Here is a 17,285-nt window from a genome sequence, read left to right as displayed (position 1 = left end):
ATTGAACTCATTCACTTCGAAATGCTAACTCTCCCCTTAATTGCATGAATTCTTCCCCCATTTTGACCGATACTTGTCAAGAACACTTCAGTGTTTCTCCCAAACTATCCTGTTGGCCTCCCCTGAATTTGGAAACTTTTATCTCCACTCTTGGCATCATTAAATCGGGTTCTCCTAATGACCCTTTACCGGCTTCCATAATGAAACAACTCGATCCCGCCCATCTCCAGGTGATCATGGAAGCTCTAAATTCTTCCCTTATATCTTCTATTGTTCCTCCAATCTGGAAGCATTCCATGGTTGTTCCCCTGTTAAAAAAGCCTGATGCCGACCCTAAAGTTTTGTCTAATTTTCGTCCCATATCTCTCATTCCCATTTTTTCTAAGCTGCTGGAAAAACATATCCACACTCATTTTGTCAAATTTGTGGATACCAATAATCTCCTTCATTTTTCCCAGTCTGGCTTCCGTGCTGGTTTCTCGACTGAAACCACACTTTTAGGAGTGACTGAACGACTGCGCCACCTATTGGACTCTGGTGAGACAGTAGCGCTCATTTTGTTAGATCTGAGCGCTGCTTTCGATACCATCTCTCACCCTATCCTAATTAACATTCTGGAATCCTTTGGTGTATGTGGTTCAGCTCTGGACTGGCTATCCTCCTTTCTTACTGATCGCACCTTTCAAGTGTTTTCTGCATCTGACAGTTCTAACACTCTCTCATCACCATTTGGAGTCCCTCAGGGCTCCATTTTAAGTCCTCTGCTTTTTAATTTATATGTTAGGCCTCTGGCGGACATTGCTGTCAACACTGGCCTATCTCTATTCACCTACGCTGATGACTCTCAAATCATCTTCTCACTCTCCAAATCTGATCCTTCCTCCTCTGTTTCTGTTCTTCAGTCGGGTCTACGTCAAATTGCTGCTTGGATGAACAACAACTATCTAAAACTTAATGCTAATAAAACGGAGGTACTTATCCTGGGCAAGCAGAAAGATCTTTGGGGTACTCGTCACTGGCCGAACGAGTTGGGTCCTCTCCCCCGTCCCGCTGACCATGTCCGTAATTTAGGATTTTTCATCGATGACTCCTTGAAAATGCACCATCACGCCACTAAAGTGTCGGCCACCTGCTTTACTATTCTGAAGTGGTTGCGTAAAATCATCTGGATGTTGCCTAAAGATACCCAAAAAACCGTAGTCCATGCCCTTATTACGTCCCGCCTGGACTATGGTAACGTTCTGTTTCTAGGTGCAAATAAGGCAGTATCCCGTAGGCTGCAACTTGTGCAAAACTCCGCTGCTCGACTCTTATGCGGAGATCCCAGACGCACCTCTATCTCCCCCCATCTTCATGCTCTGCACTGGCTCCGTATTGACAAGCGTGTTGAATTCAAAGCCCTTTCTTTTATGCACAAAATCAAGTGGGGCCTTGCACCTGACTACCTCCAGACTCTTGTACGTCAGTATGTTCCAACTTGCTCTCTCCGCTCCTCCTCACTTGATAAATTCGATGTGCCTCGGTTCAAACTCTCAAGAATGGGTGGTAAATCCTTCTCTGTCTTGGGTCCCTCTCTTTGGAACTCGATTCCTCTCGCCTTGCGCAGAGAGCCGTCCTATTCCTATTTTCGCTGTGCCCTTAAAACTTGGCTTTTCAACCAATAAACTCTTTCCTTTCAGTAGTTTCGTCCAGGCGCCGGGAAACCCTTTTTGGGTAGCTGTCGCGCCATACAAGTTAAATAAATAAAATAAAATAAATAAAATAATGCATCAACCTGCACATGCTGAGTATGCCGTTAAGACACGCCCACTGGGGCGGCAACGCCCACTGGGCCGGCAACTGTGTAATAAAGCAGGTGTTTCCAATCAAAGGTGGCTGTGTTTTATGCTGTGAGGCTCGTGAACAAGGGGAAACCTGAAACGCGTAGAGCCGTGTACTGTGATGGATGGTGACAGGCTGCATTTTGTGGAACCCTTGTTGGCAGAAGATATCCTCCGCGGTGGCCCGCTCACATTGGGCAACCTTGTTTTGAAAATTTTAAGCGGCCTTCCCCGGTCGCGAGGCAGGCCCGCCGCATGTTTGCGGATCCTCGGCACCGGACTTCCAAGTGCCAATGTGGAGCAGAGGTCTTCAAAAACAAAGGGGTTATTGATTTCCACGAAAGCTGCTTTTAACCTCACGTCAACCCATTGTGGATTTTATTGCACTTACTTGGAACATTGACACCAACCCACTGTGGTACAATATATTGATTGGACTACCCATTCCATAATGCATCAACCTGCACATGCTGAGTATGCCGTTAAGAAACGCCCACTGGGGCGGCAACGCCCACTGGGGCGGCAACTGTGTAATAAAGCAGGTGTTTCCAATCAAAGGTGGCTGTGTTTTATGCTGTGAGGCTCGTGAACAAGGGGAAACCTGAAACGCGTAGAGCCGTGTACTGTGATGGATGGTGACCGGCTGCATTTTGTGGAACCCTTGTTGGCAGAAGATATCCTCCGCGGTGGCCCCCTCACATTGGGCAACCTTGTTTTGAAAATTTTAAGCGGCCTTCCCCGGTCGCGAGGCAGGCCCGCCGCATGTTTGCGGGTCCTCGGCACCGGACTTCCAAGTGCCAATGTGGAGCAGAGGTCTTCAAAAACAAAGGGGTTATTGATTTCCACGAAAGCTGCTTTTAACCTCACGTCAACCCATTGTGGATTTTATTGCACTTACTTGGAACATTGACACCAACCCACTGTGGTACAATATATTGATTGGACTACCCATTCCATAATGCATCAACCTGCACATGCTGAGTATGCCGTTAAGACACGCCCACTGGGGCGGCAACACCCACTGGGGCGGCAACTGTGTAATAAAGCAGGTGTTTCCAATCAAAGGTGGCTGTGTTTTATGCTATGAGGCTCGTGAACAAGGGGAAACCTGAAACGCGTAGAGCCGTGTACTGTGATGGATGGTGACAGGCTGCATTTTGTGGAATGTGAACCACAGAAAGGACCGTCCCTAGTTGTGTCTTAAGAGATGCCCAATTTAGTGGGGGCAAATCACAAAAATTGACGGACTGGCATCACACACCACCAGGTGTCATGCTTCATCATCTGCCAGTCCTCGCCCTCTAAAAACCGCGTTTGATAGAGGGCGGGCATACACCTGAAGACAGGGATGCACTTCTAAACTAAGTGGGGGCCCAAACAAAAAAAGTAGGGAGTGAATTTAAAAACCATCATCGTATACCTGAACAATTTTTATTCTATGGGGTTACTATGTGGCATTAAAATATATAAGTGCGGTGAGTGGGGACCTTATCAACCCGTCGCCGCTGTGAATCAGTGATTGTTAATAGGGGGTCAACATGTTTCTGCCTGTATTGTCCACTTGGGTACGTGGCATTCGTCAGGACCTTAAATATTGGGCTCCAATCTTACCACTATTGGGCGTAGGCCTATAGCCAGCTGCCACCTGTTTAGAGAAACCTGTAAGAGAGAGGGGGTGAGACAAACATAAAATACTCAAAAATGGTTGTCATTCGGTAGACCTTGATGTGTCACAGTCACGCTCCATACTTACTGCTCTCTCCTAAAGTGAAAAAGGTGAAAAATGTATATGAGTGTCAGGCATCTGTGTTCACTCTGACATTCATGTGAAAGAAATATAGAAGTCTTACCCTATTGGAAAAACCTATTTGCCCCATGGGAGGGGTAGGGGGGAAATCCTTGTGGCCACATTCTGGTGGGAGACGATAAAGGATGAAGACAAAAGGGTTAAAAACCAGACTGGTTGGGAAGGTATATCAGAGATACTGAATTAGTTAGCAGAAAAACCGTCAGGGCGTGCTTGGTCTACTATAGTTTCAACCTGTTGGAAGAAGAAAACAGAACAACGACTTACAGTTCAAGGCGTACTCCCCGCTAGAAAACCTAGTGCTGCATGCGTCCAGCCTCCTCCCCGGTGACAATAAGTGTAGTGCGCAGCAAGCTTTTATACTGTTGGGTGGGGTCGTGGCATGCGATATGGGTTTCAGGTGAGCGTGGCGCACAGTGATGATGCTGCATTTCCTGTGTCCTGAGCGAAGCATGCAGAAAGGACTGCACGTTGCCTGTTTGTTGCCTGACCCTCGTTGGGGTGTGTCAGCACATGGCGCTGCTCTATGACACGCCGCTTCCTGTGTCCCGTCATTACCTCAGATGATTGCCTGGGGTGGGGTGGGACCAGCTGTGGTCCAATGAAAGTGCCTGCCATATTTTCTGGAGATACAAGGGAGTAATTTAACGTGTGTAGACACGTTATAAATATGGGGAACATGTGCCCTGCTCATGAGTATTATTTCATGACGGGAGCAGTTACGAGTATTCACACAGAAGAAAGGAAGAGAAAACAAACCCAGATTGTTTACAGTCAGGGTGACGGTGTGATTGGACTACCCATTCCATAATGCATCAACCTGCACATGCTGAGTATGCCGTTAAGACACGCCCACTGGGGCGGCAACGCCCACTGGGGCGGCAACTGTGTTATAAATCAGGTGTTTACAATCAAAGGTGGTTGTGTTTTATGCTGTGAGGCTCGTGAACAAGGGGAAACCTGAAACGCGTAGAGCCGTGTACTGTGATGGATGGTGACAGGCTGCATTTTGTGGAACCCTTGTTGGCAGAAGATATCCTCCGCGGTGGCCCCCTCACATTGGGCAACCTTGTTTTGAAAATATATTTATATATATATATATATATATATATATATATATATATTCACTGAAAAAACCATAGGTTTCACACACGTTATAGTTAGGAATTAGCATTTAAAAAACCTTGCAAATTCACTGAAAAAACCATAGGTTTCACACATGTTATAGTTAGCGGAAATTTTACTGATAAAAAACCAATGAAATTGCCCCGTTATAGTTAGTGCTGGCAACTATAACTCACGCAACCGCAATCCTCTGCTGATGCTAATACTGTATTTAGACACTTATTTGCCCATGTCTTCTTCCATACATTTTTAGCTATACATATATTACAAATATTTTTTTTTATAAAGACACATATGTCATCAGCAGAAGATTGCGGTCGCGTGAGTTATAGTTGCCAGCACTAACTATAACGGGGCAATTTCATTGGTTTTTTATCAGTAAAATTTCCGCTAACTATAACATGTGTGAAACCTATGGTTTTTTCAGTGAATTTGCAAGGTTTTTTAAATGCTAATTCCTAACTATAACGTGTGTGAAACCTATGGTTTTTTCAGTGAATTTGTACGGTTTTTTAAATGCTAAGTTACTTTACGCCATTCGAGGCGTGCGCGCCCACTTAACGCAGTTCGTTCCGTGCACGGTTTTTATCAACTTTAATAAGCCCTGTACATTTGGTGGCCTTCGGCCACCAAAAGCACAGGGGGAGGGGTCAATGTGGATAGTGTTTTTTTTATTTCGATTTTATAATTTCATGTTTTTTTTATACAGTAATAAGCCCTGTACATTTGGTGGCCTTCGGCCACCAAAAGCACAGGGGGTGGGGTAAGTGTTGATAGTGTTTTCGGAATCGATAAGCCCTGTACATTTGGTGCCCTGCGGCCACCAAAAGCACAGGGGGTGGGGTAAATGTGGATAGTGTTTTTTTTATTTCTATTTCATTACCGTACGCTTACGGTAAGCGTACGGTAAGCGTACTCGGCGAAATTGCCGAAAAAAAAATATAACCGTTTTTGCTCTTGGGGGATGTTTGGGGACTCCCTCAACATGACTGTGTGGGAGGGAGTTGTCAAAACAGCCCCGTAACATGTTTTTGGGCATCATGTTTGATAAATAACACTCAGTGCGAGAGACAAAATGGCGGACGCCGCTTCCTGGTTTCGACCGATTCGAATGTTTACTAAGATCTAAGAGCCAATCAGAATCGCGCTCGCGCACGCCACCGTACGCGTACGGTAAGCGTACGGTAAGCGTACCGTAAGCGGGCTCAGATATATATATTGATTTAAAGGCTATTTTCTCAGAATCTACTGAACAGATTTACACCAAACCTACAAAAGGCACTTCCTTGACCTAGGGACTACCTCTCTGCCAAATTTCTAGTAATTCTGTTCAGCCGTTCGGGCTGTAGCTGTGTCTAAAGGTCCTATGGAAAAATGCATGGGAAAAACGCGTTTTGGGACCCCCCTTTTATCTCAGCCCCCGCTTGACGAATCCCCCCGAGACTTTCAGGGTAGGAGCGGAGCATAGCGCCCCACCTATTTTGAGAAATTCGCGAGGATTCATCGACCGGCGCCAAAGTTATTCAAAATAGAATGTTGCGGATTTCCTATGGAAAAGGGGTCCTAACTATAACTACCTACTGGCGACCGCCAGTAGGTAATATATATATATATATATTCACTGAAAAAACCATAGGTTTCACACACGTTATAGTTAGGAATTATCATTTACAAAACCTTGCAAATTCACTTAAAAAACCCTAGGTTTCACACATGTTATAGTTAGCTGTACATTTCACTCGTAAAAAACCAATGAAATTCCACGTTATAGTTAGATCAGGTAACTATAACTTGCGCGCCCACAATAAACTGCTGATGACGTCACATATTACATCACTCATGACATGGTCAGTGACATCACTCATGACATCAATGATGACATCTGAAATTACACATTGTGGATTGCGGTCGCGCAAGTTATAGTTACCTGATCTAACTATAACGTGGAATTTCATTGGTTTTTTACAAGTGAAATGTACAGCTAACTATAACATGTGTGAAACCTATGGTTTTTTAAGTGAATTTGCAAGGTTTTGTAAATGATAATTCCTAACTATAACGTGTGTGAAACCTATGGTTTTTTCAGTGAATTTGTACGGTTTTTTAAATGCTAAGTTATGTCTTTTTTTTTTATTTTTTTTTCTGGTTTTTCACTGTGCGCACACCCTGCGCGCACGGTGCGCTTCGCACACCGTGCGCCCACGTTGCGCAGTCCATGCCGTGCGCGCCTCGCCTTTTTTTACACAGTAACATTTGTTTTTTTTCTCCCTTGTGGGTCCTTTAATTTATTTAATAAATGTAATTGTTACTTCTTTATTTATTTTTTTAATTTATTTTTCCCGTGTGCGTACGGTAAGCTTACCGTACGCGCACTCCGCGATTTTTTTAAACAATTATTAAATGTATTTTTCGTACTTTTGGGTCCTTCTTGGACCCCCTGACAAACACTAGGGGGTCTGCAACTCTCTTCGTTGCCCCCTTTTCACGTTCCCCACCTTTGTTTCTCAGTGCGAGAGACAGAAAATGGCGGCCGACACTTCCTGATTTCGACCGATTCGAATGTTTACAGTCATGTAACCACCAATCAGAATTGAGCTCGCGCACGGCACCGTACGCGTACGGTAAGCTTACGGTAAGCGCACGGAGCGCGCTTACAGATATATATATTGATTTAAATGCTATTTTCTCAGGACCTACTGAACAGATTTACACCAGACCTACAAAAGGCACATCCTTGACCTGAGGACTACCTCTCTGCCAAATTTCAAGTAATTCTGTTCAGCCGTTCGGGCTGTAGCTCGGACTAAAGGTCCTATGGGAAAATGCATTGGGAAAACGCGTTTTGGGACCCCCTTTTTTCTCAGCCCCCGCTTGACGAATCCCCCCCGAGACTTTCAGGGTAGGAGCGGAGCGTAGTGCCCCATTAGTTTTGAAACTTTCGCGAGGATTCGTCGACCGGCGCCAAAGTTATTCCAAATAGAATGTTGCGGATTTCCTATGGAAACACGGTCCTAACTATAACTATCTACTGGCGACCGCCAGTAGATAATATATATATATATATATATATATATATATATATATATATATATATATATATATATATATATATATAATATAGTAATTGCATTTATATAGCGCTTCCTACCCCTGAAGAGGCGTCAAAGCGCTTTTTCGGTGAGTAGCACGCTACTCCGGGACCCATAGAGGATTAGTGTTGAATTAGTATAGTGAAACATAAAACTAAATTTTAAGTGGTGGATAGGTTAGTCAGTGATATAGATTCGGAAGGATAGCAGAAGGATAGAAGAGGAGAAAAGGTTTGTATTTATATAGCGCTTGTTACCACTGATGGAGTGTTGAAGCGCTTTTTTTGGGGGGGCGGGTTGCACGCTACTTCGTAAACCCATAAAGGATTAGTGGTGACGTAATATGGTGAAATATGAAAGTAATTTGAGTGGTAGATATGTTGTTCAGTTATTTGGATAGAGAAGGGAAGGTGGCGGGATAGAAGAGGGAAAGAGGTTTGTATTTATATAGCGTTTGCTACCCCTGATGGGGTTTTGAAACGCTTTTTTGGCGAGTAGCACGCTACTCTGGAACCCATAAGGATTAGTGTTGAATTAGTATGGTAAACATGAAAGTAATTTGATTGGTGGATATGTTAATTAGTTATTTGGATTGAGAAGGGTTGGGGAGGGGTAGAAAAGGGGTAGAAAAGGGAAAAAGGTTTGCATTTATATAGCTCTTGTAACCCTGATGGGGTGTTGAAATGCTTTATTGGCGAGTACCAAAACTACTCTGGAACCCACAAAGGATTAGTGGTGAATTAGTATAGTGGAATATGCCTATACGATTTTGGGTGATCGTTTGATAGCCTAGAGGAACGGTTTCATGCAGGACTGGAGCCATTTCTTTTCCCAACCATGATTCAGTTATGAATAGCATATCTGGTTTTGCATCTCTGAGAAGGTCGTAGATGTGATGTTTGTTTTTAGAGAAGGATCGAGCATTTATTAGCAGACAGTTAAGAGAATGTGCTTTGGTGATTATGAGACTTTGTTTTGTAGAAGACTGATCAGTATTGTGTGGGTTTGTAGCAGGTGTGTTATTAGCGCTGGCATTAGCTGTACGAGGATAGCAATTGTGTAGCTGTTCTGTATCATATTCCTCATCCAGCATGCTAAGAAGGCATTTTGATGGGTCTGCGTGTGTATGTGGTGGAGAAGGTGTTTGAGAGTGAGTTGGTGTGCTGTGTTGTTTTCGTGGTGTAACATTGTTGTACAGTAGACATGGGGAAGCGAAGTTGTGGCACGTCGCTCATATTTATTTGCGTGTGTTTAGGGTGGAAGGTGTATGTTGTGAAGGTGTATGGTGGTGTATATATATATACAGACACACACATACATATATATAATATATATATATGTATGTATGTGTGTGTGTGTATATATATACATATATACTATTATTTTACCAATAATTTAGCTGCACTCATTTAAAGTTATACATTTTCTTTATTGATGTAACAAAAAAGGGAACACGACTTGGTTTGGCCTCGCATAACCTTGGCCTCTGATTCAAAGCCTTGCGAGGCCGGAATGCGTCAGGCCCTCTTTTTGAACTGTGCTTGTTAAACTAATAAAAGGATATACCTTCAATGAGTGCAACTGATTTATTGGTTAAACAATAGACATTGGGGAAGCTGGGGTTTTGAGCATGACGGACCACACTGAAAGTAAAGCTATCACAAGTTAACAGTCTGATAGCAGTATTGTTATAAGATAGCCTGACTAAGGGGGCAATGTTATCATCCTATCCAAAGATAGCAATTTAGAGGAGGGGTACAAACAGTTGAATGCCAGAGAATGTTATGAGAATGTATAGAAGAGTCAGATTTTGAAAGCCAATCATGACTACGCTATCAAACTGATTAAATGGAGAGTCAGAGGTCTAATCAAATGGGAAGAATTCACATTTTTAATTTGCAAACATCCTATGATTCTCATGCTTTACGTACTCCCCAAGATCCACAAGAATAAGACCAATCCCCCAGGAAGACCAATTGTGTCTTCAATGGGGTCCCTATTAGAAAATACATCGCAGTATGTAGATTTCTTTTTAAGGCCATTTGTCATGGTCCTCCCATCATACATACAGGACACCAAGAACTTCCTGACATGCATTGATGGGATACAATGGGAACATGATTTTTTATTATATACCCTTGATAAGTCTGTACACCAGCATTGACCACGAGACAGGAATACTAGCATGTAGACACTTCCTCAATTCCAGAACCGTTTCATAATTCTTTCACACAGAGATGATCCTAGAAGTGATCGAACAATGTCTCAGAAACAACTTTTTTGTGTTCGGTGACAAGTACTTCAAACAAAAGCAGGGTACTGCTATGGATACTTGTTTTGTTCCTAGATTTGCTAAGCTGTTACTAGGATGGTGGGAAAGGTGGATAGTGGGGACCCTTGACACGCTTAATTCACATGTGATTCTATGGATCAGATTCATAGACAACATTTTCCTGATCTGGGAGGGTACAGAAGATGAAGTCGGGGACTACATCAAACTTCTGAATGTTAATGATCTCAAATCTGAAGTTCATGGGTGAGATGAGAAGAATATTTATAGATTTTTTTAGATGCCAATGTTAAAATCATTAACAACAGCATAACAACCAGTTTACAAAGGAAAGTCACTGCTGGCTACACACTTCTGCACACCCAAAGTAGTCATCCCAAATCTCTCATCCACAGCATACCCTACGGTGAGCTATTGCGAGCCAGATCTCGCTGCAGCACCGACGAGGGTTTCCGAGCTGAAAGAATTACCATGCTGGGATGGTTTAGGACAAGGGGATATTCTGATTCCATTCCTGAGCAGCAGTAGAGAAAGCCAGCCGCACCACCAGACAGGAACTCTTGATTCCCAAAAGAACCAACCTCAGTGATACGGGCAGCAGTAATTTAAGATTTATCATGACTTTTAACAATAAATCTAAAATCGTGATACAAATACTGGGTAGGAACGGCCAGATCCTACATGAGGCGGAAGGTCTGAATAAATGTTTTTAAGTGATTACCCCATTATCACATGCAGGAAGGGGGTGAGTCTGAAAGACAGACAGAGTACCAGCAATATCCAGAGTAGTGCCACTTGGTTGTCCAAAAGGAAAAATAGTTTATTTCTGTGTAAAAAGTATAAAGATTGTAAAAATAGTCACTATGTCAGTAAGTTTCATTCACCTCTTCTGAATGAAGAACGCAATATTGAGAAATGTTTGACCTGTACTTATGACTTTGCAGTATATGTTCTCACTTGCCCCTGCAACAAAGGGCATGTAGGGAGTACTACCCATCCGGTCAAGAAGAGAGTGTTGGAGCATCTAAGGACTATCACACATGGAGACAAACACTACCCCGTAGCCAATTTCATAAAAGTGAAACGAGACTTTTCAGTTTCTTTACAATCGATAGGGTCAATCTTACAGCCAGAGGGGGTGACAGGGAATTGACCCTTAGGAAACTGGAGTGCAAATGTATCTTGGAGTTAAACATGAAGATACCGGTGGGTCTCAACACTGATGTAGAGATGAAGGTGCATCTGGGTTAAAGATCTATATGAAGTCATGATCTTGGTGCCCATGTAATATTGTGATAGTCAAAATTTTCACCTGAAATTGCTACAATTTTAATTGTTTTTTTTCATACTCATTTAATGGATGCATTTTTTGTTGTTTTCTTCTTCACTCCTTACACTTCTTGTGCTTCCCCTTTTAGTTTCCTTCACTATTTTCCCTCACTTTTTGCTGCACCTGATCCTTATAGGGCTAGGAGATAAAAGCTGCAGAGTCACGAATCAGACACCTACATTAAGGACTGTCACAATTATGTAGATAACTGGCCTCCTGGTTGAAGCAATTGGAACATCTGCCTGTGTTAGCCATCTCTGAAGCATGTCAAGGGGACTTGTGAGAGTGTCTTGGGCTTATGACTGCATGTTATGTTGACCATTGTGCCCAGTGGGGCGATATTATAGTTTAGTAATAGACAGTTCATTATTTTAATTTTATTTATTCATTTTATCTTCATTAGATTTGTATATATGGCACATGATTGAGTGTCTTGTTTGCCTGTTACCTATGGGCAGCTCCTGGTACTCCGTTTTCTTGTCTATACGATGTGGTTATAAACTTACACCATGTGCACACATTTGGATGGCATCTGTCATTGGCATTTTTAGAGTTTGTTATTTTCCTTTGTTTGGATCTCTGCTTTTACCGTAACTGGGCATAATAGTATTGGATTTGAATTTATATGCATGTTTTTTTTGGTGCAATGCATTTTGTGGCACTCCTCATCATGGAAACAACACTTTGGGTATTGATATTACTGATTATTGATTTTGAACTTTTCATCAGCTACTCTCACCCGGTATGTTACAGGGCTGGTGTAGGCCCACTAGGGCTCTATTTAGTATTTTCTATTAAAAAACTCATGGATTGCCTATACAGCTTAATGTTAATGTTAAAAGATTTATAAAGCGCTGGTTACTCCGAGGAGTGTCCCCGTGCTGATTGGCTTCTTTAGACAGATGGAATTAACTTTTTAACTTTTTTGCACATACTTAGACAAGGCTCTGCCTGGTACTGTGACGCTATAACATGGCCGCCTCATTGTGGCTTCATCTTTCAAAACTGTTATGTCCAACTCAAGACTGATCCGCCCCCTTGGGCAGCATTGTTTGATGGATATGTCTGTTAGATTGTTTAAGATAATCTCACGGGATTCTGTTTGAGTCTTGCTGTATTGAGAGTAGAAATGTGGTTGAGGGCATAGCAAGTTATTATGGTGAATGTGCCTAACAATGGTATTGAACAAATAGACATGTTTCCTAAATCTGTTTATATTTTGTTTTCATTTGACTATGCTACAAAATATATTTTGAATTTCAATGTTCCTTATGCATACTTTAGGCAGTGTATTGATATTGAGAACTGCCATGCTACAACATGGCTGCCACATTGTGCTGTACAAACTTTGAACTAGCCAGTTTTCTCTGTTCCCCGCAGCACTGATTGATTGTGTAGCAAATCTTTATAATGTTGTAAAGGGGCGGCAACCACCCACCTTTGAACAAGGCGATACGGTCACCGGAACGCGTCGGGTGTTGCCTGTACTTCCTGAGCACTTCTCCCATGGTATTTATGAGGCAATAAATACTTAACAAGCAACTTGGAGCGCGCGTCTTTCCTGGCCAGAGGGAAAACCTGCTTTGCTGATTTTATTGGTTCTCACGCCTCCATTTGGGCCAGGGACCCAGTGAGACTGTGTGAAGTTAATATATATTTTTTACCTAATGAAGGTCAGTAGTGGATGGTTATAGTTAGGACCTAGTTTCCATAGGAAAAGGGTTTTTGGCTTGTCTATAACTTTGGCGCGGTTTGACGAATCTTCACAAAACTTTCCAAAAATGTGACCCACTTTGTCTAGTAGAGCATGGAAAGTTTTGGGGTGATTTGTCAAGTGGGGGCCGAGAAAAAGGAGGGCAGTCAGAAAATGTGCAATGGTAATTCCTATAGAGATATTAGACACAACTACAGCCCAAACCGCTGAACAGAATTACACCAAATTTGGCAGAAAGCTAGATATTGGTCCTAAAAGCATGCTTCTTGGAGTAAATCTGTTAAGTACTTTTTCAGTTATTAGAGGGAAAACAAATTTGGATATCTACAGGCGTGAATCTTTCATAAATCTATTGCGGTGTTTCATGAATCCATGTGCCAACAGCAATGCTGTGATTGGCAGGCTGCAACCTGTGTACAAAGTTACGGCCCACATTTTGTATATTGGGAAATAGTTCCCGGATGCAAAATTTGATTTAAAATGTAGTAGAAGGAGTCAGGGTAGAGCCTGGGTGCAATATAGGGGTCTGTGAGGAACCCCTTATGGGCCAGAAAATGCCCCAGAATTATTTTTTTTCCATATGCGAGGATTCATAAACCCGCTGCAAAGCTCACCATGGCTCCTAGTGTACCACTGTGATGGATTCGCTAATTGAGCTGACATTTATTTTTTAAAATATACTTACACCTACTCACAGACCCACTCAGACACTCACACACCCACATATCCATTCGGAGACTCACACACCCACTTATAGACCTCCTTAGACATTCACTCACACACACACTCAGATACTCATGCACCAACTCACAGATCTACTCAGACATTCAAATACCCATTCACATATACTCATACACTCTCCTATCCACTCACTGACCTACTCAGACACTCATGCACCCACTTAGACCCTTACATACTGACTCACAGATCCACTCAAACTCCCACTTACAGAGTAACTCAGAACTCATGCACCAATTCACACTCAGACACTCTTGACCTACTCACAGGCCCACTCACACACCCACTCAGACACTTATGTGCCCTCTCACAGACCTACTCAGACACTCACAGACCCATTCAAAGACACACTCAGACACTCACACACCCACTCAGAGATTTACACACAGGCATTCACACAACCACTCACATACTCACACAAGTACTCACACATCTACTCATAGGCTCACACAGACACTCACAGAGACTCTGACACAGACACTCAGACACCCACTCACAGACCCACTCAGACACTCACACACCCACTAACAGACCCACATAACCACTCACACATGGAGTCACAAACCCATGCATACACTGACACACCCACATAACCACTCACACACACACACACACGCGCTCACACAACCATAAGTCACCCGCACATGCATCCTCTAAGTTTATAGGTTACAGTTGGGAAATAAAATGTAAGAAATTTTAGAAATTCACTGAAAAAAAACAAAGGTTACAGGGACGTTATAGTTAGGCTCAGATTTTACATGTACAGTACCATAGAAATTCAGCAGTTATATTTACCTGAGCTAACCATACATTGTACCCCTGCAATGCACTGCTTATGACCTCACATATTACATCACAAATGACATAACTGATGGCATCACTGATTACATCATCCACAGAACCACTCACACACTCATACAAGCACTCATACACCCATTCACATAGCCATGAAACCACTCACACACCCACTTCTTCATCCATATATCTACTCACACACTCACTCAGCCTTACAGACACTCACACAGCCATTCATTCATCCATAGAGCTACTCACACACCCACTGAGTCACCCATACAACCGCTCACATAGACACTAACTCTCCAATACACCCACTTAATCACTCAGTCACCCATACACCCACTGAAACAGTCACTTACTCACCCATACACCCACTTACACACCCAGGCAGTCACCCATATAGCCACTAACACAGTCACTCAGTCACCCATACAGCCAATAACAGACCAACTCGCCCACCCATAAACCACTCGCACAGCTTCTAACTCGTGCATACAGCCCCTCACAGACCCACTCACTCAGCAATACAGCTACTGACACACCCAGTCATTTGCCCGTACAGTTACTCACACACCCACTCAGGCAGATATACAACCACTCAGGCACCAACTCACACATGGCTACAGACAGAATATTTTCACTCATTAGTAGTACACACAGTATACTCATTTAACTTATGTTGTAGCTTAAAATATATGTTTAACAATCATACACTTTTAGAAAACACTCTGAATCACTGGATGATTGGAGTAGCCTGCATTATACTTATATTGTTAATTTCTCCCTAGCTGCTCAGCCATTGTGAATGTGATGCACGGAATGTTGGTGTGATGGTCTTGAATGGAAAGTTTGGGTGCTAGGATGCTTGAGTGTTACAGTTGGAGTATGGTCTGAGCAGCAGGCAGACTGCTCCTGGTGGGGCTGCATCTCTACAACTCAACTACCTTTAACTGAACTTAATATATCTACATTAAACTACATTCTGGCTATGGACATTAACACAACAATGATGTCATGAGTAATTTCATCAGTTATGTCATTTAAGATGTCATCAGTGAGGCCACTGACCATGTCATGAGTGATGTAATATGTGAGGTCATAAGCAGTGCATCGCAGGGGAATAAGTTATATATATCACCTACTGGCGGTCACCAGTAGGTAGTTATTGTTAGGACCTGTTTTATATTAAAAAGCTGTTGTTCAGTTGCCTATATCTTTGGCGACATATGATAAATCTTCATGAAACTTTCAAAACTTATTTGACGCTCACTTAAACTGGCGTCTTAAAATTTTTGGGGTGATCTGCCAAGTGGGGGTCGAGAAAAAGGGGGGTGCTTTAACGCCTTTTCTCCATTTCAATTTCCATAGGAGACTTTAGACACGGCTACAGCCCAAACTGCTAAATGTAATTACACCAAATTTGGCAAAAAAGTAGCGCTTGGTCCAGAATGTGGCCTTTTTGTTAAATGGTGTTAATCAGTTTAGTAATTCCTGAGAAATTTTAAGATTCCTCAGATATACAACTGTGCTGAGATCTGATTGGCCATCAACACTTCAAACCAGGAATCATTGACAGCCTACTTGTGACTCGGTTGAACCGAGTCACAAGAAAAAAGATTAAAAGTAAAGAAAAGGGGGCAGGGTAGAAACACCTTGACCCCCTTAGGCCTCTTTTGTCACTTTTTTGGCAGGAGTCATGTTGGATCCACAACTCCAGACAAAAATGTATACAAAACGAAGCACGGTCTCCCGTGCTTCGTTAAATAAAGTATAACACATCAAAGTATTGGGAAATCCCAATGACTTAAGGGGTAAGAGAGGCAGGATTGTGTAGAGTATATCCTCCCATACAAACTATATGCACAAAAAATACTCTAACAGATCTGAGAGGAGATCTAACAAGATAAAGGAAGAGGGGGAGAAATGAGAACTCCTAAGATAAGGTTATGCCTAATACAACCGTGGTCGTGGGGAAACTAAGTATTTCTTTAAGTTACCCTCACACACCCTAGTGGTGTCATGCTTCATCATCGGGTCACCCAGACCCCTAGAAGTCCGGGTGGGCTCGACCACAGTGTTGGGAGTGCTTTTAATATGTTTTACGGCAGAGGGAGTTAACTAGATAAAATACCGCAGGCAGATCCCCAGTATCCCTTTATTCTTGGGTCTGTCTGGGTAGTTAAAATAAATAAAATGGGTCTTTTAGGAGTATTATGGTCCTAGGACCCTAGTGCCGACATGTTTCAGTCCAAAAAGGGGGCCAAAAAATGGTCCAGGACTTTCTTCAGGGCAAAAAAGTAACTCCCCTATGTGAGTGAAATTACTCGTAATGGGGTGTCCCTATCCTATCAGTATGGTGAGGGCAGAGTAGCTGCTCCACGTGATTTGATTAAGAGTGGATGTATGTCAACTGCCAGGCTCCATCTGAAAAGGAAAAGTAGAGACAAACAACATATAAAAATATCAGCGGTAGAGTTGCCGCTTGGTTCATTTCTCCTTGAGCGGTATAGTGGTTACCGCAAGTGGACATGCGTGTATCTATGTGCGCATGCTCTCGTAGGGAGGAGTGTCCTC

Source organism: Triturus cristatus, chromosome 11, assembly GCF_964204655.1.
Source record: "Triturus cristatus chromosome 11, aTriCri1.1, whole genome shotgun sequence".
NCBI lineage: Eukaryota > Metazoa > Chordata > Amphibia > Caudata > Salamandridae > Triturus > Triturus cristatus.
This window is presented reverse-complemented; position numbering follows the sequence as displayed.